General features: G+C 34.9%; 1 long non-coding RNA gene and 1 pseudogene across 1 annotated transcript in view; both read right to left on the minus strand.

Moving 5' to 3' along the window:
- Positions 1-1,208: 1,208 nt before the first annotated feature.
- Positions 1,209-23,297, minus strand: part of LOC140523984 (uncharacterized) — a 61,294-nt gene continuing 39,205 nt past the window's right edge. The window contains exons 3-5 of the long non-coding RNA XR_011973534.1: positions 18,615-18,668; positions 17,968-18,062; positions 1,209-2,212 (exon numbers count right to left, since the gene is read on the minus strand). This is a non-coding gene — a long non-coding RNA (uncharacterized lncRNA). The remainder of the gene's footprint in view (positions 2,213-17,967; positions 18,063-18,614; positions 18,669-23,297) is intronic.
- Positions 8,837-10,684, minus strand: LOC140523983 (N-acetyltransferase ESCO2-like; annotated as a pseudogene).

The following is a 23,297-nucleotide window of genomic DNA, read 5'->3' on the forward strand; positions in this document are numbered from 1 at the left end:
ACAAGCCACCTTGGCTATTTATGTATATTGAAGTCATAGATGACTAGTGTTGTCATCCATTTCTAGCGCGTAGTGATCAATTTGGAATTGGTGAGAATATGTCGGTAAATTATCGTCAGTCTACACTTGAAACTTCATTCCATATAGTCTTTGAAATTTTCTATGAAAGCATACTTCAAACCCAGAAGCTTCAGTTTGCACATTGGGTTAAAAAAAAGTTTGCTTTAACTTAATTCTCTGTAGATAAATGCAACTGATTTCTGATGATCATCACTCTCTTGGTACACAACTATTCCCAATCACTCCAAACTGGCATTTTCATGAACACTTGTTTAAGTGTGAGGAAACTGACCAAGTCTTTGAAAGTTTCATCTCAATTTTTCATTTCTTCATCTCTAAAAGACTTTGCATTTCTTGTCCCCTGACTTCTGGGTCTGTTCAATCAAATATGGCCAAATTAAGTTGTTCAAAATTTAGCAATCGCAGAATAGTTCTTAACAAATTTGTGAGAATAACTTCCATGTCCTTGAAGTCTTTAGATCTTGAAGGTTTTGTGATGTGTAACTAAGTCAGTTGCATTTCTATAGTATTTTCTCTGAGTTAGTGCTCTCTATTTGAAACTTCAGATCATTTTCTTCAAGCCAATCTAACCCTTTCACCAGTTTCTCCCCATGTTCCTCCCATCTTTACAAAGACAGCATGGTCACTATCACTTCTAGTAGACTTACTACTTTCTCCCTCAGTTATTTTGGAAAGTAAAAATTGCCTCTGAGATGCTTGGGTCATAGGATATGTTAAAATTGGTAAACATTCAGCTGATCATATGAAAACAGTGTTCTCTATGTTTTCCTCTGCCTGGTATCTGATAGTGGCCACTGAACAAGTACAATAGTGAATAGGAGAAAATTTAGGGTATCTTCTTCTCTTGACATTGTCCAATTTGGTTCTCTTGTTTAAAGTCCAGAACTCTATGTCTATATGTGTCTTTCTATTTTCCTTCTGGGAGAAATAACTAATTTTTAAATTCTTGTCATAGGCAACTGCTGCCAAAATAGATATATTACAATGTAGAAATTATGGAGGTTAAAATTCTATGTTTTATTATGCCTAAGCACAGGTTCAGGATAAAAATAATCCTGAACCCCAATTTAGATTCTAACAAGATTTCTTATAGACAAAACTACATCAAAGTGACAGAAATAGTTCTTTTACATATTGTAATCTTATACATTTTTTAGACTATAAACATTGAAAAAGGCAGATTAATAACCCCATGCTGACTTTAATGTCATAAAAGTTAAACAAACATGATTAATCAGTCATAATCTTGTACATCTCCACATGAAATACACCTAGTTAAATAGACTCTATAGGTAAACTAAGTCAGGTTATAGATTAAACTGTATTTAGATGGTTCACAATGGGCCAAACAAGAGAGGAGATTTACACATCAACAAGATATCCAAGTATTTAGGAACAATTGACATCTTCCCCCTGGCTTCTTATCTGAAGAACGTTTGATGTTCTAAGTATATTTTTACATTCCATGGGACAGATCAACATGAGACAGGCAGATGAATAACCTCATAACTAAGAGACACAGATCTGACCCCCCTCCCAAATAATAAAAAATGCTAAAAGGAGATTAAAATGTTTGAAAAATCTAGTAACACTTCTGTCTGATCACCATATATAGCCAATATGAGTTACTGGACCCTGTGGTGATGCCACTGATTGTCAGTTGTTTGAGATTATTATAGATAAAGGAATCTTAATTGCTCAAATACTTTTATGCGGTCTATAATTTTTGATAGGATAAGGGTTGTTTCTTTGTAGTACCAGTTTTTAGGGATAACCTTAAATAAATCCAAACCTATAATCCTTTGAGTGATTTTTCAGTCTGTTCATGTGTGCCATTTTGGATGTCAATTCCTCTTTGTTTTGAATGATATTGCCAAAGTGAGTAAAAGTCATGCCAGTTATCAGGCCAGACCTGTAGAACCATATGAGCTTTTGCAACCATTCCTGCCATGTTATTCTAGGGTATCTTTTCCTTAAATTTCACAGGTATTCAAAGGTAGGGGCTCTGATACTTTCCAAAAACAATTCCTCTTGCTCCTCTCAGATGACTCCCAGCCCAATAGTAAGTATGTCTGTTTCATGCTCTCCTCAGGCCAGTATGAAGTGTTCCTTAGGAGAGCAGAATATTCTTCTGAAAAAACAAGAGAAAAACAAAACCTTTCTTAAACCTTACTTGTTACCCACAATTAAGTATCTAGTTTCAGACCTACCCACATGTAAGCTTCTTTATGCAACCCAAGAGATCTATCCCTCACCTGATGCATAGATGGTATTCGTCTGTATGATCCAGAAATAATCTGTGCCTTATACACAGACGAGCTATTTCTTTTTTTGCCATGGATTTCATAGCTTTGTTCTTTCCCATAGGACATATCCACTCTCCAGCCACAACTGAATAGCTTAGGGAAACCTTCTTCTAGGAACAGGGACGTGGAATTAGACTTATTCACAAATGAGCTGTTTGATGACAAATTCTTGCCTTAGCTCCCTCTAAATATGAGGCTTCTAGTAAAAATCTAAATCTATCCCCTCACTACCATGATTGGTTTCCCTCTTTACTCATCAAGCCTCCTCAGATGGAAGGTTGCAAGCCAATTCTTAAGTACTGTCCCCTACGCTGATTTTTTCAGGAATTTTCCAGGGATGAAATGGTCCTATTAATTCATAGAACATGTGTCTAATGGATTTTCCAGACTTTGTTCCACTATAAACTCTTCTACAATCCCCTAACTCGTTTTACTATATCCTTTAATATTTTATACTATCCTCAGATTCATATGAAGGTTCTACTCTAAATGTGGGTAGTTCCCTAATGTGATGGAAGAGATTTCTGTCATGTAAGCAAGTTTTTTTCCCTTAAAAGGTATGGAAACAAACGTGGAGATTTAATTTACTTAGGGAACTAAGATTCAAGCTGTTGACATAGTTTCCTGGTAATTTAAGCATAAAAATCAACCCGTTAGGAGAGAGGAATAGCTCTCCTTTATGCTTGACAAGAATGCCAGCATGGTCAACATAGAGCCTGGAAAGGTTTTCACTCAAGTTAATCAATGTTGTATCTTTGTTAAGCATACTTTCTATGCTATAGCTAAGTAAACATCCTTTTGTTAATTGTAATATGGTCTATATATTTCTAACTTCTTTCCAAGTGAGGCACCCAACTGACCTGAATTAGACTTGGCCTGCAATAATTATGATTATGAATGTATATTAAAAGTAGTACATTTGGCATTAAGCTTTCATGTTTTTAAAAAAATATTGATCCATAAAATCAGTTTTCTATCAACTTTAATTAAAAGATAAGATCAGAAGTTAGACTGCAAAGACTTCAAAACAATGAAAGGAAAGGGGAAAAGAAACACTGATTATAGACAAGATTCTCAAGGAATTTAGTCATGCAAGAAAGAAGAGATATAGGATGATAGCTAGTGGGGATGGACAGATCAAGCAAGAATTTTGTTTTTATGGACATGTAGGCACAATGATAGCAGCCAAATAGCACTGGTAGTCTCAGTGAACAGTGTCACAAAAAGCAGGCTTTCAAGTGAAGTTAGTATCAACATGGCTTAGTGCATAGAGGATTGTCTTTGAAGCAACAAGTGTGGGTTCAGGGCTCTGATCCATGCTGGCTATATGTCACTTAAGTTTTTAATGCTCTAAGACTAAAAGTTTCAGAGAAGGTGCCAATGTCCATTGTAGGTGATATTTTTATCACTTTGGAGTTAGTGATGAAATTACAGTTTTAGCAATTATTTTTTATGTAAATGCAACAGAAGGAGATAACAAAGGGGGTGCAGTTGAGACAAATGAAAATAAGACTTAAAAATACAAAACAAAGAAAACTAAAATAAAATGAACTAAATTTATATTTTCCCTTAATTGTTTCTTATTTTTTCTGTAGTCTTCCTTCAAGTCTCAGCTAAAATTTCACTTTTTTTCTTTGTTTCAAAAATGCTTTGCAGATTCCCCTTACCTCTGAGATAATATCCAAGTTATTTTATACATATATATATACATATATATATATATGGATATCCTCGTATATCTGCATTATGTGTATGTATGTATTTATATATCTGTCTTGTGTGTTTATATATGTGTACAGATGGATTGGATATACAGGCAGACAGACAAAGAAAGAAAGAAAGAAAGAAAGAAAGAAAGAAAGAAAGAAAGAAAGAAAGAAAGAAAGAAAGAAAGAAAGAAAGAAAGAAAGAAAGAAAAAAAGAAAGAAAGAAAAAGAAAAAGAAAAAGAAAAGAAGAAAGAATGAAGAAAGAAAGGAAGGAAGAAAGAAAGAAATACCTTTCATAATCTTAGCCCCTGTCCCTTTCAAGACTTCTTGAACTCTTTTCATGAACTCTTCCTTCCAGTAACACTGGTTTCCTGGCTAAACTACAAATAAGACACTCCATCTTTCAACTCCAAGAATTTTTCAGGGCTATCCCCCAAGCCTGGAATCCTCTTGCTTTTCAATTGTGCCTTTTTTACGTGGCTTCCTTTAAGTCTCAACTAAAAATTTCCCAAATTTTAGTGCCTTCTCTCCAGTAATTATATTCTATTAATTTTATATGTAGCTTGCTGTGTGTGTGTGTGTGTGTGTGTGTGTGTGCATACTTTCTCCTCTATTAGATCATAAAGTCCTCTAGGTCAGGTAATGTCTTTTGCTTCTTTTTGTATCTCCGGGGTTCAAAATAGTGCGTGGCACACTGTAGCTGATTAATAAATATTGGTTTATAAATTTATACATAGTTACTTGTTAGTTCTTTCCCAATTAAACATTTACTTCCTTGAGTGAAGGGATAATTTTTCCCTTTGTTTATATCCTAGCTAAGTATTGTATCTAGTACATAGTAAATGCTTAACAAATGCTTTACTTGACTGAGAAAAATTAAATGTAATCCAATATGTGTAACATAATATAATATAAAATGTAATAAAATATGAATATATAATTTCTCTTAAAATACCATCAAAATTACAGAATTTGACAAGTAGTGTAACATGCTAAACTCTAACTCAAACTCAATGCAACAAAGGAAAAATTGAAAAAAAATTAAAAGCATAAAATTTTAAAAAGATACAACGTATTTTTTCATAATGCAGTTATCTTTAGTTCTTATAACAGTAGTGCTATAAAATCCTACATACAGAAACAGGAAGAAAGAATCCAAACAATACTAAGATTCCCAATGCCAAGGAAAAATTAATCAAAAACAATTCCCCAAATGAGGCCTCATTTGTAGCAATGGCTTATGGTAAGATATTTTGCTGAGCAGTAATAGAAACGCGCTGTCTCTGTCCCCTACCCTCATCTATGCGGTACCGCTTTTTATCTAGACCCTTTCCCTCCCCAAGAACCTAAGGAGAATCAAACTCTTTTAAACCTAGAACAAGAGAAAAAAACAGGAAGGGAAATTATCTGTGGTTTCTGTCTCAAACTGGCATTTACCTACCAAATCTCATCGTAGCATAAAGCTGATGAGTCATTATATCCAGGATGGTACTGATTCACTTCTTCTCCTTTTCTTTGGGGTGTGCTATAAAAAACATATAGCAATAGAATATTGTATCCTGCTCCCATATCCCATGCTTCCTAAACCCATCTAAAACTAGACTGAACAATTCTACCAGCTCCCAGCTGGCCTGCCCACAGCTATGTCTGGTGTCAGTTAGATTGATGGGAGCACTCCACAAAGTGGCTGGAGAGTTGTGCAGTTCTGTCTTCACTGGATTTGGGAAGCATGGGATCAGTGAGCAGGCCTGGCAAAGGGAAATAACACATCTAAAACCAATAAGAAAATATAATTTCATGTAATTTTTGATCATCATGCCTTGCAGAGCTCATAAAGTACTTGTAATGAAACAGATTACTTTGGAGATAATGGCAAGTAACCTGAAAATATCTGTGATTTGCAGTAGTGAAAATCTGTAATGAATTTTAATTTTTTTCAAACTAAAATGAAAATATGTAAAGAGAAAATTCGCAAAAATTTCACTATAAAATTAGCTTGGAGATGAAGTGAAAGTACTCAAAAGCTTATAATTTACTTGGAAATCTCATTGATATGCCTGCCCAATGAGAACCTTTTTTTTTTTTTTTTTTTTTTTTAAGAATACTGCTGTGATGGATAGAATGTTGAACTTAAAGTCAGAAGATATCTGTTTGAATTCCATCTGAGACACTAACTTCGCGAATATAGGTAAAATCCACACTCTTATTGTTGAAGTTTCCTCAGAGACAAAAAAGAGGTTATATAATGCTTATATTTACTACTTACATGATTATTATGAGGAGAATACTTTTTAAACCAGTAAGTGCTATATAACTGTCAGTTATTATTCAAGGAGAAAGTCAGAAGGCATTGGACTTGATGAGCCTCAAATGACATCATGAAAAATGAAACTTACTGTAGCTTAAGAGACAGGAAATGGCTAGTTAGATAGAAATGCCATTTCATATAGGAGTCAGACATTCAGGAGTCATTTTAGAATCACTTGTCTACATACTGTCAGATGCATTGACTAGTTAGAACAGAGGTCAAAGAAAAATAGCAAATTAAAATAAAGAGGACTAAACTGGGAGGGAGATGATAAAAAATAAGAGAGATGTTTTAAAAATTGCCTTGATTAATTAGCATTTCTTGGAGAAGATAACATTAATATGTATTTCTTCACTAATACAACTCACAATATTTCCATGTCTTGTTACATACCGATGGTAAATTATTTATTTAAAGAGTAAAAAAAAAGACCCAGCAGTTACTAAAAGCAATGGGGGAGGGGAGGGAGAGGAGAGCAAGCAGAGATATACCACCTCAATGCAGTTGCAAGAATAGAACACCAGTGAAGAACCTGGATATGCTAAAGATGTTAAAAGATCCAAAGGAAAGCTTCTAATTGATTTTGGTAGATATTTTATGGAGAGAATGTCAGTAAAGAAAATCTGGCACATAAAGACAGAGAATCACATAGGAATCCAAGTGTCAACGCTGCTAAGCATAACCTTTAAAATAATCACTGTCTAGTGAAGATTTTTTTCTTTTACTAAATTCTAAAGCGATGAAAATTTAGTGTTCTCTCTTCTAGCCACAAGGTGACAGTATTGCCATAGGAACTGGTACATACCTCGCAGTTGGAGGGATCAAGAACACTGCTCCAAAATAAACTTTATGTTAAAAGTGTAATGATATGATTATGTAGCCCAAGTAATGAATAGAAGTAGGAAAATGTACAAAGTTATAGATTCACTTAGTTTGTGTCTGCAATACATTGAGGAACTGAAGGTTAAAGGAAAGTCATTTGGCCAAATATTCTCAAAATCAGGGGTTGTTAATGAGTTAACATACCTGGATGTTTCACTTCTTACCCAAATGTTTGAATATCATGTGGATACAACCTAAAATTGTATAGTCATTTAAAGCTGAATTTATCAATATGATAAAAAAATACTAAGGACATGAAGTTAATATACACTTTGGATAAAATTTGAGTTGCATTTTTATTTCCTCCTGCCACCTAGTATATGTGGTTTCTCTCTGTGATGTCATAAAGTATATACAGAGAATTTAAAATTCTTTTAATGTGAGAGTGGTGATCAGGTTAATCCCTGATGAAAACAGGCCCCTAATCCATTGAATGAGATGGTAAGGTGTAGACCTTTGTCAAAACAAAAGAAAACTGTATTTACCCTGGAACTCAGTGCTTTCTCTGGCTGCTTGTTGGGGAAAAAAGTGCTTCTGTTGAAATATCAAAGCAGAACCCACATCTTACTTCATTGGAAGAAAAAACTTTTCATTTGTACCTATGAGTCCCCTTGACTGGTGGATCTTAAGACTCCACTCCATATCTGTAGCTCTGCTTGATTTCAGCTCCACAGAACAAGTCCTGGTGCCCCCTCAACTGCCTCTAATTTCTAGTTTCCTTCTTTGTGTATTGTCTTACTCCATTTGATTGTAAACTCCTGGATTGTAGAGGGTATCTTTCCTTTTTTTAATCTATGTCCTCAGTGCCTGATAATGTTTTATTCATTCTTTTCAGTGGTGTCCAACTCTTCATGACACAATTTTTGGGTTTTCTTGGCAGTGGTTTGTCATTTCTTTCTCCAACTCACTTTACCAATGAGAAACTGAGGCAAACAAGGCTAAGTGATTTGCCCAGGGTCATCCAGCTAGTGTTTGAGGCCAGATTTGAACTCATGAAAATGAGTCTTCCTGATTCTAAGTCCAGTGCACCACATAGCTGCTCCACATAGCTGCTGCCACTTAACTGTTTATGAAATTGAATTCACTATAAAAGATGATTGCTTCCAGATAAGAGGATTGATTCGTATGAGTGAAGAGGGTGACTCTACAAGAACAGCTATTTTTTGACACTTTTTAAAATATAGACCTTGAAGATATTAGATATTTGAAGCATAATTTAATGAATTAACTCAATATAAAAGTTCTTTCTCCATATAACAAATTGATATGTTCTAATCTAGTGGCTGTATTGTATATTGAAAATTAATCCCTCATTGCTAGAGATTAAGTATATGGAAAATCAGATCCTTTGTCAATTTCATAAAGAAGACAAGGGAGATAATCATTTTTGACAAACATGACCAGTCACAAAGACTGATCAGAGAGCAAACATTCCTGTTATAATTTTTTAAAATAATTTGAATCTTAGAACAAATTTTTCTCTGATTTATCAGTTTAATAAACATAAAACTGCTAAACAGCCTTTAATATTTCTGCATATAGCTAAACTTGTCTAGCTAATAAAATTATATAAGAGGAATTTGGATATATTGCAGTATTTGGTTGCAAATAGTTTGCCATCTGGTTTTGGGTTCAGAAAAGGCTATTTCATTAGTAATCAGAAAACAGCCAAACATCAAGCAATTCCAGACAGTATCCATCAGTTGATGAGTAATGCCCTTTCTCCTCATCACGCTAAAAACTCATATCTGACTGATCCCACAGAGCACTAGTTCTGGGCTGCTGGAACGTTGCCAGTATTGCTGGTTGTAACATGTTCATTGATTTGGAGAGTCTGGGCTAGATGGTTCAGTTAGGACATGGAACGCCTGTTTCACTGCCTTGGCAATTAAACATACAACTGCTTTCTTTTCATCAGAGATATAGAGGAAAGTTTTAATTACTTGGACAGTTTGGGATAACTTGCTTAAATCCAAGTTCGTTAATTACAAGTTCACAGACATCTTCTTCCTTTTCAATGGCATATTTTGAGTCACCAGGAAGAACTAAGATAATTTTGCCATCCCAAAACTCTGCCACAATACATTCTTTCTTCCCACCCACATATTTACTTACTTCCTTGATTCTCTGGTGATAGTGGGCATGTTGTTCTTCATCCTCAGGGTTAGCTACTGTATAGATCATAGCACAAGATTTGCACACGATGACTCAAAAGTGATTCTGACCTGCATCAATAATGAACTGATCTTTCAACCCTTTGTTTAATTCTCTGGTATTTTTGTTAGTCTTCTGTGCTTTGAACGTTTTCAAGACATTTAAAGACTCATGCATAGTTGTGCCAGATCCTAAAGATGATGGTTCTTCTAGAAATGCTAAAGAACGTTTTTGATTGCTTGAAGTTGCACTAAAGATTAGATACATAATAGACTCACGAGATCCTTTCTTACTACTCTTTTAGTGAGACTCCTTTAAAGAAAAAGACTTATCCTCAACAGGGTTCCATTCTTTAGAAGAAATAATTGTACCATTTGAACTCTTGAAAGTCTCCCTTTCATTAGTGCCAAGCAAGCTAGGATTAATAATTACTGCTAATATTATTAATAATTAATAAATAATAATTACTTATTTGCCTTGAGTTCAGACACTGTTTGACCACCCAAAACCACTTTTTTGACAAAAGAGTAGGATTTTTTCCCAGTCACAAAAACTGCTGCCCCTCTCTGGAGAGTTACTTGGGATTTAACTTTTAGACTCAGCACTCATGAGTTTGGGGTCAAACTCTTGTCAGCTTCATGACTGTTATCCTTCTGCCCTGTGGTTGGCTTAAAAACCATTCTATTTTTCTGGAGCTTTTCAGTTTTCCTTGACGTAGGTGTAATGCCTTTATAACTTCCGTATTTAGAAGTTGAATTCTTTTTTACTTTAGGGTTTTTCCTCTTGAACATGTTTTGATGTTTTTTTTTTTTTTTTGTCAAGATGGGAACTGGTTTGTTATATCCACAATAACTTTACTGACAAGATATCTGGTCTCTTTGAAAAGCTTCCATTCCAGTGAGTTCAGATATCTCTGTTATAAAAGAATCTACCGGACATGGAAGATTTGAAGGGAGAATCTTGCTGTTTAAACCTCAGTGAGGCCACTCTTCACTTTTTGAATGGCACCAGCTATTTCTAGTGGGTACTTATTGTACTCACTTGAAACCTGGTGCCCTTGGAAGAGACAACATATATTTTTATCCATATCATTAATTTGAGACATTCACTTTTTAGGGGTTCCACTTGGGGATGGAAGCATTCTTTCAGCAAAGTCCACTATTATTTTCTTCATGGGATTTTCAAATAATAGGCTGCCATATTTAGAAGAACTTTGATTCCTTTTCCTTGCAATAACATTTGGCATCTTATGTGAATCCCTCTTGGTTGCAGAGAACAGCAGCCTAATGAATAGTATTCTTGTAAAAACAGTTTTTAATATTCAATTTGATAACTTTGAGTTCCAAATTCTCTTCCTTCCTACCTAGCTTCATTGATAAGACAAGAAATTTGATATAAAAACGTTTCCTTTATAGTCATGTTGTGAAAGAATAACTATATTTCCCTCCATCCAATCCTGCCTCAACACTTATTGTTCTCTCCTTTTACCCTGTTACTCCTCAAAAGTGTTTGCTTCTGATTAACCCCTCCCCCATCTGCCCTCTCTTCTGTCATCCTCCCACTCTCATCCCCTTTCCCCTTACTTTCCTGTAGGGTAAGATCAATTTGCATACCCAATTGAGTATGTATGTTATTCCTTCCTTAAGCCAATTCAGATGAGAGGAAGGATCACTCGTTCCCTCTCACCTCCACCCCTTTGCCTTCCAGTGTGAAAGCTTTTACTTGCTTTTATGTGAGTTAATTTACTCCATTCTATTGCTTCCTTTCTCCCTCTCCCAGTACATTCTTTTCTCACATCTTACTTTTATTTTTTAGATATCATCTCTTCACTGTGCCCTCTGTCTATATATAAATATTCCCTCTATCTACCCCAGTAATGAAAAAGGTCTCATGAGTTACAAGTATCATCTTTTCCATGTAGGAATGTAAACAATTCAGCTTTTTAGTAAGTCCCTTATGATTTATCTTTTCTATTTAGCTTTCATGCTTCCCTTGAGTTTTATATTTGAAATTCAAATATTCTATTCAGCTCTGGTCTTTTCATCAAGAATGCTTGAAATTCCTCTAGTTCATTGAATGTCCATCCCTCCCCATGAAGAATTATACTTAGCTTTGTTGGGTAGGTAATTCTTAATTATAATACTAGCTCCTTTACCTTCCAGAATATAATCCCAAGCCCTCTGGTCCTTTAAAGAAGAAGCTATCAAAACTTGTGTTATATGGAATATGGCTCCATGATATTTGAATAGTTTTCTCCTTGATCTGGGAACTCTGGTATTTGGATATAATATTCCTGGGAGTTTTCCATTTGAGATCTCTTGAAGGAGGTGATCAGTGCATTCTTCCAATGTCTATTTCACCTTCTAGTTCTAAAATATCGGCACAGCTTTCTTTGATAATTTCTTGAACGATGATGTCTGGGCCCTTTTTTTATCATAACTTTCAGGTAGTACAATAATTTTTAAATTATCTCTCCTGGATCTATTTTCCAGGTCAGTTTTTCCAATATTTCACATTGTCTTCTATTTTTTTTTCATTCTTTTGGTTTTGTTTTATAATTTCTTGATTTCTCATAGAGTCATTAACTTCCATTTGTTTCATTCTAATTTAAAGTAATTAGTTTTTTAAGTAAGATTTTGGACCTCCTTTTTCCATTTGGACTATGCTGCTTTTTAAGGCATTCTTCTACTCATTACCTTTTTGGATCTTTTTTGCCATTTGTTTTAGTCTGTTTTTAAGATGTTATTTTCTTCAGTATGTTTTTTTGGGTGGTGGGGGCTCTGCTTTAGCAAACTGTTGACTCATTTTTCATGATTATTTTTGCATTACTCCCATTTATCTTCCTATTTTTTCCTCTACTTCTCTTAATAGATTTTCAAAATCCTTTTTGAACTCTTCCATGGCATGTGACCAATATATATTTTTCTTGGAGGCTTTGGATGTAGGAGCTTTGACTTCATTGTCTTCTTCTGGTTGTATGTTTTCATCTTCCTTGTCACTAAAATAAGATTCTAATCTGATTTTTTCACCTCTGCTATTTGCTCATTTTCCCAGCCAATTACTTGACATTTTTAGGTAGGGCTCTACTTTCATTGTTGAGGGCATTCTTCCAAGCTTCAGGGGTTTTGTGCAGCTGTTTTCTGCACTATAGAGCTTGTGGTAGCAGTGGAGTGGGAACTCTCCTCACATTTCCAGGGGAGAGAAGAGTGTTTGTGGTCACTCACTGACCAGAGGATAGGCCAAGAAAGGAGTAAACGCCTCCTTTTAGGTCATACCATCTTAGAAGAAATGAAAATTTATAAGTCTCTAGAAGTATCTCTGAAAACAGCTGCACAAAACCACTCTTCTCTCACTCAGGTTTGACAGACCTTTCCCACTGACCTTTTATGTTGCCTTTGGCATTTGTGGGTTGAGAAATCTGGGAACTGTCTCAGCTGCCCTGAGGTCTGTTCCAGGTTTCCTGGTGTTTGTCTTTCATCCTGTTGCGAGACCTTTCTCATTGACTGTCCAGGTTGTCTTGGGCTGGAAGTTTGTTTCACTCTTTCTTTTTGTGGGTTCTGCTGATCTAGAATTTGTTTAGAGTCATTTTTTAGGTATTTGCAAGGGTTTCAGGGAGAGCTCAAGTGAGTCCCTGCTTTTATTCTGCCATCTTGACTCAACCATGATTCTTTCTTTAAAAAATCACCACAAGTATTCTTGATTCACCATTTGTTAGTGCTATTTCTCTAGCTCCCATAATTCATTTTTATTTATTTCTGTAGATATAAAGATGTTTGTGCCTCAAAGTTCCTCTGAGGTTTGGGGGTCAGCTGTATCTGCTTGTGAAAAGGACACAAACAGGTTGGAGAGACAGTGATCTTGTCCTTGCATTTGATATTTATTATTTATTTTCCCTACCCATTGATCTTGATAAGGGAACAGAAAAGACTTGTAGTCTGAAGACTAGAAAATACTGAATCCCAGAGATACTGGTTGATTTTGAACACATAGCCATTGCTAACTTTTTTATAGTCAGATTTTCAGAAGTTGAAAATTGGAAAGTAGACAGAATATTTACTGTAAGCTAGGGTGAGGTTTGGCAAAGAGGTTAATTTTTTTAGATGTTGTTACTTGTTCTTCGTTCATCAGGACACTGATGCCATGACTTAGAAGTGAATCTGATTAAATGAGGGAGATGCTTTACAAAGCTACCATCCTCACTTACTTCTCCAGAGCCATCTGGATCCAGTGACAAGATGCAGATCAGGAAGAATGGAGATGGCAACCATTTTTTTTTTTTACATAGTCTTTGGATCAAAGAAGAGTAATTCAAAGAAAATATTAAACCTAAAAACATTAGCTATAAGATGATTGTGATGTTTGTTCTAAAGAGGTAAGAGCTTGAGATTAAAAATCTCTAGATGGGGAAATAAGAGACTTCACTAGCTAATTATTTAAGAGAATAATACAAGAGAATCTGAGGGAGTATATTTGTTGGTTTTAATACAAGGATTTTTGCTTTTTAAAATGAACTGGGAAAAACTTCTTTGAGTTTAAAGTAAAGAAATCATATCATCTGGTCATCCCTCAAGACACTCAGACAAAATTTTAAGATAACAGGGAGTATAACCCAACTGCATACAGACAAGTAGCATCCAATAAGTAGCAGAGCACTGAAATGCTAGGATATACAGTGGAATCTATAAGACTAGTCCAGCATACTCTTTGAGTCAGGCATGGAGGAGGCCCAGCTAGATAGGAGAAGTACTGGAAGATATCAGAGGACCTGAAGCATCAGAGGTGAACTTGCCCCCTCAATGCATGTACATGTCCCCATGTGTTTGACATATGCACTTACCTCTCCATTTGTGTTTTTTCCACGTGTTTCTTCTTATTCTTTGAATTAATTGTTTAATTTACAGGTAAACATATCAGTGATGATTTTGAGGGTGCTTCTTGGCATTGGCACACAAACAGTGCACATACCTGTACCTTCCTATGTACATGTATGCATGTGTCTCTATAAATGCTGTGCACAGGCATTTATGTGGCTATTTCATATTTACCCTTTCACTCATCTGTGTATATGTTGCTTCTACCCAATAAAATACAAATTTTAAACGGACAAAAACTATTTTATTTTTCTCTTTGTAACACTTAGTACAATGCCTGACTCAAAGTAGAAGGCAATTTCTTTTTTAACTGAGCTGAGTGGACATGGTGGAGATACTTGGTAGAGGGATCCATGTTAGCAAGCTTCAGTTACACCACATTGTTAATGTAGGTCCCAAAATAGATCTTGAACTTAAAAGTAGATGAATTCAGCTTTAATGGGGATCTCTTAATTTGGAAATCTATACATAAAACTCTCAAATTTCTTCTGAGAACAGGAAGATGTTGAAATACCAGAAGATCTCAGAGAATTTTCTTTTCTGGGTCTAAGGTATCTTGGATCAGCGGAGCTTCCATGGCCCTAAGTGCATTGCCTTTGGCCCTAACACAGTTTCTATGTCTTTATTCTTTTTTTTCCTCAAGATTCTAAGAAAGCTTTACCTCTTTGCTTTGCTTTTCTTATGAATTTGACAATCATCAATCAATAAAAAGGTTTTCTATAAAAAGGATGAAAACGTTATTATATTTTAGTGAGTATTGTGCTTTTTAAAGTATGTGTTAAATTTAACATGGCAATAAAACTTCTCTATGTATTTGTATCTCCTGAACTTTCTTCTGCTCTCCTGTGTGTACTTTATATTTTAAATGATCTGTTTTGATTCCTTTTTTTTTCTCACAATCGCTTCTCACATCTTTCTTGTTATCAACCTCTCCCTTAAGTATCATGAAACAAAATAAATCTCATTTTCTTGGTCCTATCTGAAAATGCTTTATTTTGCAACTTTAGCCTTTCACCTCTCTAGCAAGAGGTGGGAAACAAGTTTTATCATTGCTCTCTTGAAATGGTGATTGATTATTGCATTGAGCATAATTTTTGAATTTCTAAGTTTTTTCTTTTACAATTTTATAATGATACAAATTTTTCTCCTAATTCTGTTCATTTCACTATACATTTACTTCAAACAAACCTTTCCAGATTTTTCTAAATTAATCCTTAAAAAATTCTTATGTGTTTTTCTTAATTAGTATGATTAATAATAATATTCACTAGAATTTACATAGTAATTTAAGATTTCCAAAATACTTTATATGCATACATTAACTCATTTGATTCTCACAAGAATCCAGTGAGATGAATGATTTCAATAATGCCCATTTTATAGATGAGGAAATTGAGGGTAATAGAGGTTAAATGACTTGTTCACAATAACTTAAGTAAGTATCTGATTCAGGATGTGATTTCTGATGTTTCTTACTCTAATCCCAGAGCTCAGTTTGTTATGTCATAGAACAGCTTGTTGTAATGAATAAAGTCCGGGCTTTTCCACTTGATGGACACTCGCTCTGTATCATAAATGTTTTCTCAACACAAAGTGTTTATATATATTTTTGTACCTGTTATTAGTACCTTTCTTTATCTTTGATGGCATTGGTAATAGTTTGCCTGGGTTAAAATGTATGCACAATTTAGTATCATTTTAGGAATAGTTGAAAATTACTTTCCAGAATGGTTGAACAGCATCAGAACATTAACTGCAGTGCAATAATGTGTCTGTCCTCCCACATCTACTAAAACAATTGTTATTTTTCTTTTCTATTTTGCCATTCTGATGAGTGTAAGATAGAACCACAGAGGATTTTTGTTGTTGTTGTTGAAAAATCCTGATCATGTCCTCTGACTATTTATGTATTGTGGAATGGCTTTTGTTCTTATGTATTTGTATCTGTTCCCTATATGGGGATTATATCAGAACTTTATTAGATAAATTTGTTGCAAAGATTTTTTTCCCAAGTTAACTGTTTTCCTGTTATTGCTAATTGCATTTTGTGTGTGTGTGTGTGTGTGTAAAATTTTCATAATTTTTAAATCAAAATTACCTGTTTTAGTTCTTGTGATTCTCTCTTCTGGTGTTTCAGATTTTGCAACATGGAGCCTTCATTTTGGAGAAGAGCTAATTCCAGCCAAACTTTATCCCCCTCCTGTTTCTGCATCTGTCTTTCTGTACTTTGCTCCCTATCTTGCTACCTCCATCAAGGTACCTTCTGTAGGTTGCCAATATGTCTCAGCTGCTATTTTACCCAGTAATTTTCCTTAATACATTGGTCTCCTGTCTTGCTACCTCCACTGAATTGTCTCACCCTAGAATATCCCTCAACAGTTGTGGGCTTTTGGTGAGTTCTTCCTGGGACTTCCATTTTGGAGAGGAGCCCATCAGTTATTTATGTCTTTTTAAAAAATTTCAGTTAGTAGAATTGTGTAGTTGTTTCCGTGTGTGTGTGTGTGTGTGTGTGTGTGTGTGTGTGTGTGTGTGCTTATACATTCTACATTCGTTTTACTAAGTATACTCCTAAATAATTTATACATTTTGTATTCCCTTTGAGTGGATTGTATCTATCTCTTCCAGTTTTGTTGTTGTTATTATTGATTTACTGAAAAGCCAATGATTTGTATTTATTTGTTTTATGTCTTATTACTCAGTTGAAGATGTTGTTTTAATAACTTTTAGTTAAATTTCTGGGTGTTCTCTAAGTATATCATATCATGAGTAAAAGATTTAATTCATTTCATAATTTTCTATATTCTCCCCTCAATTTCTTCTTTTCTTCCTTTTCCTTTCTTAACTTCTTCCTTCCTTCCTTCCTTTCTTTATTCCATTCTTTCTTCCTTTCTTTCTTCTTGGTTTTCCCATTTATAAAGCCAAGTGATTGTTTTTCTCCTCCTTTTGGTGTTAACTTCTAACACGTTTACAATTGTCCAACCAAAATTGAGTTATTTAAATTTTCTCTTTCTTTTTCTACTAATCCACTTATTTTATGCTTTTTGAAAGTATATTTCTTTCATTTGTTACCAATTTTATTGGCATATATTTGAAAATATACTTTCTAAAGTATTCTTTATTTACTGTCCACTTTGTAAATTGTCTTTTTTAAGAATTCTGTGTTTATAATTTGTCTTCCCACTGTGTTCTAAAAAATCAAATTGCCTATTTGTCTATTATTTTAAAACAAAAATCCCTAGTTTTATTCATTTAATGTTTGCTTAAATTTTATTGATATCATCATTGATATTAATTATTTCTGTTTTTTCTTTTTATTGTTTTTAGTTGGAGGGATTGATTTGTTGTTCTCTCTGTGTCTCTGTCTCTGTCTTTCTCTTTCTCTTCTCTCTGTTTCTGGAATGTTATAAATTTACCTGAAGGATAATTTTGTTTGCAACTCAAATTTCCTTTTTTTTGAATTTTCTCACATTTTTAAATGAAATGTTCTATTTTTCATATGAATTGATTTTTTTACCCATCAGTTCCTTAGAATTAAAATATTCAGTAACCTTTATTTTTGAACCTTTTCCTTAAAGATAATTACATTCCATTGCAACTGGATTAGCTTTATTAAAAAACAAAACAAACAACTGGTGAAGAAAGGAAGAAGGAATAATACCTGGCTTTCTCTTCTTCCTCCTTATTCTTTTCTCTTCATTTCCTTCTAATTCTTTTCTTAGATTTGTCTAGATTTGAATGGTTATGCAAGGCCAACTGTGGAACAAACACAGAGGTGAGACATAAGAATATTGTATAGACGGAACCAAGCAAACCAATTTCTTCAAAAATATAGATTGTGTGGAGAAAAGCAAAGCATAAGAAGACTGGAAAGGTAGTAATTCAACAAACAAATAAAACTATTAAGAACTTACAATGTGTCAAACACTGCAAAGCACTTGGGGATTTATTTATTTATTTATTTTTGAAATCATGCTGTGTGTACCAGCCCTATTCTCAAGCAGTCTAAGGCTTCAAATGCCCATCAGAATATATTATGTTTGATCCTGGAGTTAGTATAGAGTCACATGAGTTTATTGACTGCCTTGGTGGTGACACTCTCAGGCTTAATGAAAATGCTGACTAAATATAAATAGTAACTATTTCCCTGAAGGCCCCAGTTTGATTTTTTTCTTTTGATTAAAAAGGCCATCCCTTGACTCACCTCTTAAAGAGGTCTATTCACTGAATGGATGTTGCCTCACTCTCAGTGAGAACCTGAAAAGACATGCAATAATATCAGAATTCAAATAGGCTTCAGATACTTACTAGCTGTGTGGCCCTGGGCAAGTCATTTAACCCTTTTTGCCTCAGTTTCTTCATCTGTAAAATGAGATGGAACAGGAAATGAAAAACCACTCTAGTATTTTTGCTGAGAAAAATCCCAAATGGAGTCACAGAGTTAGACATGACTGAACACCAAAGAGACAGTATTTAATATGTTTGCATTTTAGTTCATTTTATGATGTATATAAAGGTATTATGTTGTGTGTGTTTCATAGGCTAAATGAAGCGAGTGAGAAGTGATAAATTCTCATTATGTAATGAGATCATGCTTTGCATGGAGATCTGTAGACAGCACTTAAGTACAGTAGGAAATGTCTGTACAGCTATGCACACTGATCCCTTGCTCATTTTCTTTTTTTAGTTGTCATTTCTGGTGTGGATAGCCATCTGCCACAAGTGGAGTATAAGGAGAGTGGGGAAGATTCTTTGTAGTCTAAGAAGTTTCTCATCTAGGTCCTAGTCAGAAGACAGAATGTTATCAGCTCCTTCCCATGGCTGAACACTCAATATCTGCCACTTGGTGAGAGTTAGGGGGAATATGAGGAATGTGTTGGAAGAATCATTGCAATTGGTGGAGGTGGGACCCAATTAGAAGTCTGTGAGTAAAATCAGCTTGTGTCCCCACCACTAAGAGTTTGTAGACTACGGGGCAGAGCTAAGATGGCAGAGTAGAAAGTTTTATATATATATATATATATATATATATATATATATATATATATATATATATATATATATATATATATATATATATATATATATATATATATACTCTAGCACTTCCCCCACAACCTACAAAATACCTGTAAAAAATGATTCTTAATAAATTCTAGAGCAGCAGAAGCCACAGCATGGCAGAGTGAAAGAGATTTCCAGCCAAAGGTAACCTGGAAGGCCAACAGGAAAGGTCTATTCCACTTCAGCCCTGAGCATGGATAGTCCTGGGGGGAGGAGGAGCACTAGGACCCTCCTCTTGACAAAAGATTTAGTAGTCAAGTAACTGACTGGGAAAATGCCCAAAAAAGAGGAAAAAAATAAGACCATAGAAGATTGCTTTCTTGGTGAACAGGTATCTCCTTCCATCCTTTTGGATGAGGAAGAACAATGCATACTGTCAGAGGAAGCCAAGGCTTCTGGCTCCAGTACCTCCAAAATGAATATGAAATGGTCTCAGAACATAGAAGAACTTGAAAAGTGAGTCAGCAGCTTGCTAAAGGAGAACCAAAAAAAAATGCTGAGGAAAATAACACCTTTAAAAATAGGCTAACTCAATTGAAAAAAGAGGTCCAAAAACCCAGTAAGGAGAAGAATGTTTTCAAAAGCAGAATTAGCCAAATGGAAAAGGAGGTTCAAAAGTTCACTAAACAAAACAGTTCTTTAAAAATGAGAGTAGACTTCAGGGAAGCTAATGACTCTGAGATAAACCAAGAAGTTAGAAAACAAAACCAAAAGATTGAAAAAATAGAAGGTAATGTGAAACATCTCATTGGGAAAAGCAACTGATCTGGAAAATAGATCCAGGAGAGACAATTTAAAAATTATGGAACTACCTGAAAGTCATGACCAAAAAAAAGAGCCTAGACATTATCTTTCATTAAATTATCAAGGAAAACTGCCATGATATTCTAGAACCAGAGGGCAAAGTCAATATTGAAAGAATCCACTGATCACCGCCTGAAAGACACCCAAAAAGAGAAACTCCTAGGAATATTGTGGCCAAATTTCAGAGTTCCCAGGTCAAGGAGAAAATATTGCAAGAAGCTAGAAAGAAACAATTTGAGTATTGTGGAAATACAATTAGGGTAACACAGGATCTGACAGTTTCTACATTAAGGGATCAAAGGGCTTGGAATAAGATGTTCCAGGACTCAAACGAACTGGGATTAAAACCAAGAATCACCTACCCAGAAAAACTGAATATAATACTTCAAGGGAAAAAAATGATCATTCAATCATAAAAAGGACTTTAAAGCATTCATGAGGAAAAGACCAGAACTAATAGAAAATTTGACTTTCAAACACAAGAATCAAGAGAAGCATGAAGGGGTGAACAGGAAAGAGAAATCATAAAGGACTTTCTAATACTGATATGTTTACATTCCTACAAGGAAAGATAATATTTGTAACTCTTGAAACTTTTTTCAGTATTTGAGTCGGTGGAGGGATTACACACACACAAACACACACACGCACACATAAACAGAGAGTACAGGTTGAGTTGAATCAGAAGAGATGATATCCATAAAAAAATAAAATTAAATTAAGGAGGGTAGAGGGGAAAATATTGGGAGGAGAACTGGAGAAATGGAATGGGGAAGACTATCACTCGTAAGAGAGATAAGAAAAATATTTTTCAATGGAAGAGTAAAAGGAGGAGAAGAGAGGGGAAGAGTGAAGCTTAATCTCTTCACATATGGCTTAAGGAGGGAATAACATACTCACTAAATTTGGTATGAAAATCTATCTTACACTATAGGAAAGTAGGGGAGAAGGGGACAAGTGGCGTGAGGGGGATAATAGAAGGGAGGGCAAATGGGAGAAGGGAATAACTTGAACTAAACACTTTTGGGATGGGACAAGGTCAAATGAGAGAATAGAAAAAAGGGAGACAGGGTAGGATGGAGGGCAATATAGTTACTCTTACACAACATGTCTATCATGGAAGTCTTTTGCAGAACGACACATATATAGCCTGTTTTGAATTGCTTGCCTTCTCAGTGGGGATGGGTGTGGAGGGAGGGAGGGAGAGAGAGAGGTTGGAATTGAAAGTATTAGAAATGAATGTTGAGAATTGTTATTACATATAACTGGAAAACAAGAAATACAGGTAATGAGGTCTAGAAATTTACCTTGCCCTACAAGAAAAGAGAGAAGATGGGGGTAAGGGAAAGGTAGGGTGTGATAGAAGGGAGGGCACATTGAGGGAAGGGGTAATCAGAATGCAAAGTGTTATGGGGTGGGGGGAGGAGAGAGAAGGGGAGAAAAACTGTAACTCAAAATTTTGTGGAAATGAATGTCGAATTCTAAAATAAATAAATAAAACTTTTTTTTTAAAAAACTTTATTAAAAAAAATAAAACTTTTTTTTTTTTTTAAATAAATAGGCTTGTAGAGAAGGGGAAGGAATTTGAGTGACCACTTTAAGGATTAGTGTTTGCCAGGGTGAATTCTTAAAGATTTTGCTGTAGCTTCTCTTTTTGTCTTATAAATTGCATCCTTAATTGGTGAAAGTTTCTTGCAAAATTCTGCTATTCAAAGGTTTAGAGATATAAAGGTGTCTGGAGAAAGTGTTTAGTTTGCCATCTTGTTGATCACATTGAATCCATTATTAATAATCCTATTTTAATGTTAGAAACCAAGAAGTTTAATCATGAAATTGAGTACAGAGATCAAAGTACTAGAGACAGATTTCAAACTAACAGATAGATCTAGTGGAATTCACTGCATAGAAAAGTTGCTGCCTCTAACCAGTATGTTTTGTTTTCTGTCCACTGACAATCTGACAGTGAAATGCTTTTACTTCACCTGGAGACAATGTATTAATTAACCACATCTTTTGTGTTGGTCTTACTTGTTGATATCCTTTTAAATTTAGTTGGTCATCAAAATGAATAGGACTATGTATTCCATAGCTATGCCACATAAAAAATGTATATATATTGGTAAGCGCTGAGATTGTTTTGAAGGCCCACCCATGTAGACCACAAATCAGATATTGCAGAGTCATTTATGAACTGTGGGTTTGCATCCAAAAACCTCAAATCTTTAATCTCTTTTAAGGGTCATACACGTCTTTGGGGTTCATCTGAGTTTGGTTTATTTTTATGTTATTTAGAGCTCAGGGGCTGCACCTTAAAGGAAAGAGGTTCACCCAGATGATGTTTAGTCATAAAGGAGCTTAATTCTATAGAGGAATAAGGCTTTTCTCGTACTCAGTCTTTTGTACTTTACTAAAGTTGTTGGTGTTATTACTGTATTTTCCTGGCATGGTGCTGGTAAAATGTCCAGGTTTCATAAGCCTGCCACAATGAAGTGGGCACAAGGGCTCTAACTTCAGTTTGGTAGACAGTTTAATACTTTTTCTCTCCTACTTTTTTTCTCAGCATCTCTCAAATGCTGAGCAAGCTCTGTCAGTGAGTGTGTCAACTTCATCTTCTATGTATACATCCCAGAAAGTATACTGCCAAGTGCCCACAGCATTCTATTTTTCTCCTTTTACTGTAATTGAAGGATGGCTCCTCACATGGATGGTATGGTGCTAGCTGATGGACAACCTCTGTTTTCTGGCTGTGAATTATCAGGCCATAATTAGCATACATGGCAGAGAATCTATCCAAGCTCTATTGCATCTCAGCTTCAGAGGCTGAATTGAGTCAGTTCTCCCTCCAAAACTGAAAATGAACAGCTTCTATTTGAATTGGCCTGGGGTAATTCTAAAGATCACCTGGAAAAATAAGTTACTCAACATTGAGGTCTTTTCTTGAGCTGAACTGCTAAATATTCAAACCCTACTGCAGAGAACTCAACTCCTATCGAAACCAACATTCACCTAAAAGACTATTTTATGGAGAACTCATACAAGCCAAGCACTCACATAGAGGTCAGAAGAAGCAATATAAGAGGATATTCTCACTGTCTCTTGGAAGAACTTTGGTATAAGTTGTGA

The sequence above is a fragment of the Notamacropus eugenii genome, chromosome 2 (assembly GCF_028372415.1).
Source record: "Notamacropus eugenii isolate mMacEug1 chromosome 2, mMacEug1.pri_v2, whole genome shotgun sequence".
NCBI lineage: Eukaryota > Metazoa > Chordata > Mammalia > Diprotodontia > Macropodidae > Notamacropus > Notamacropus eugenii.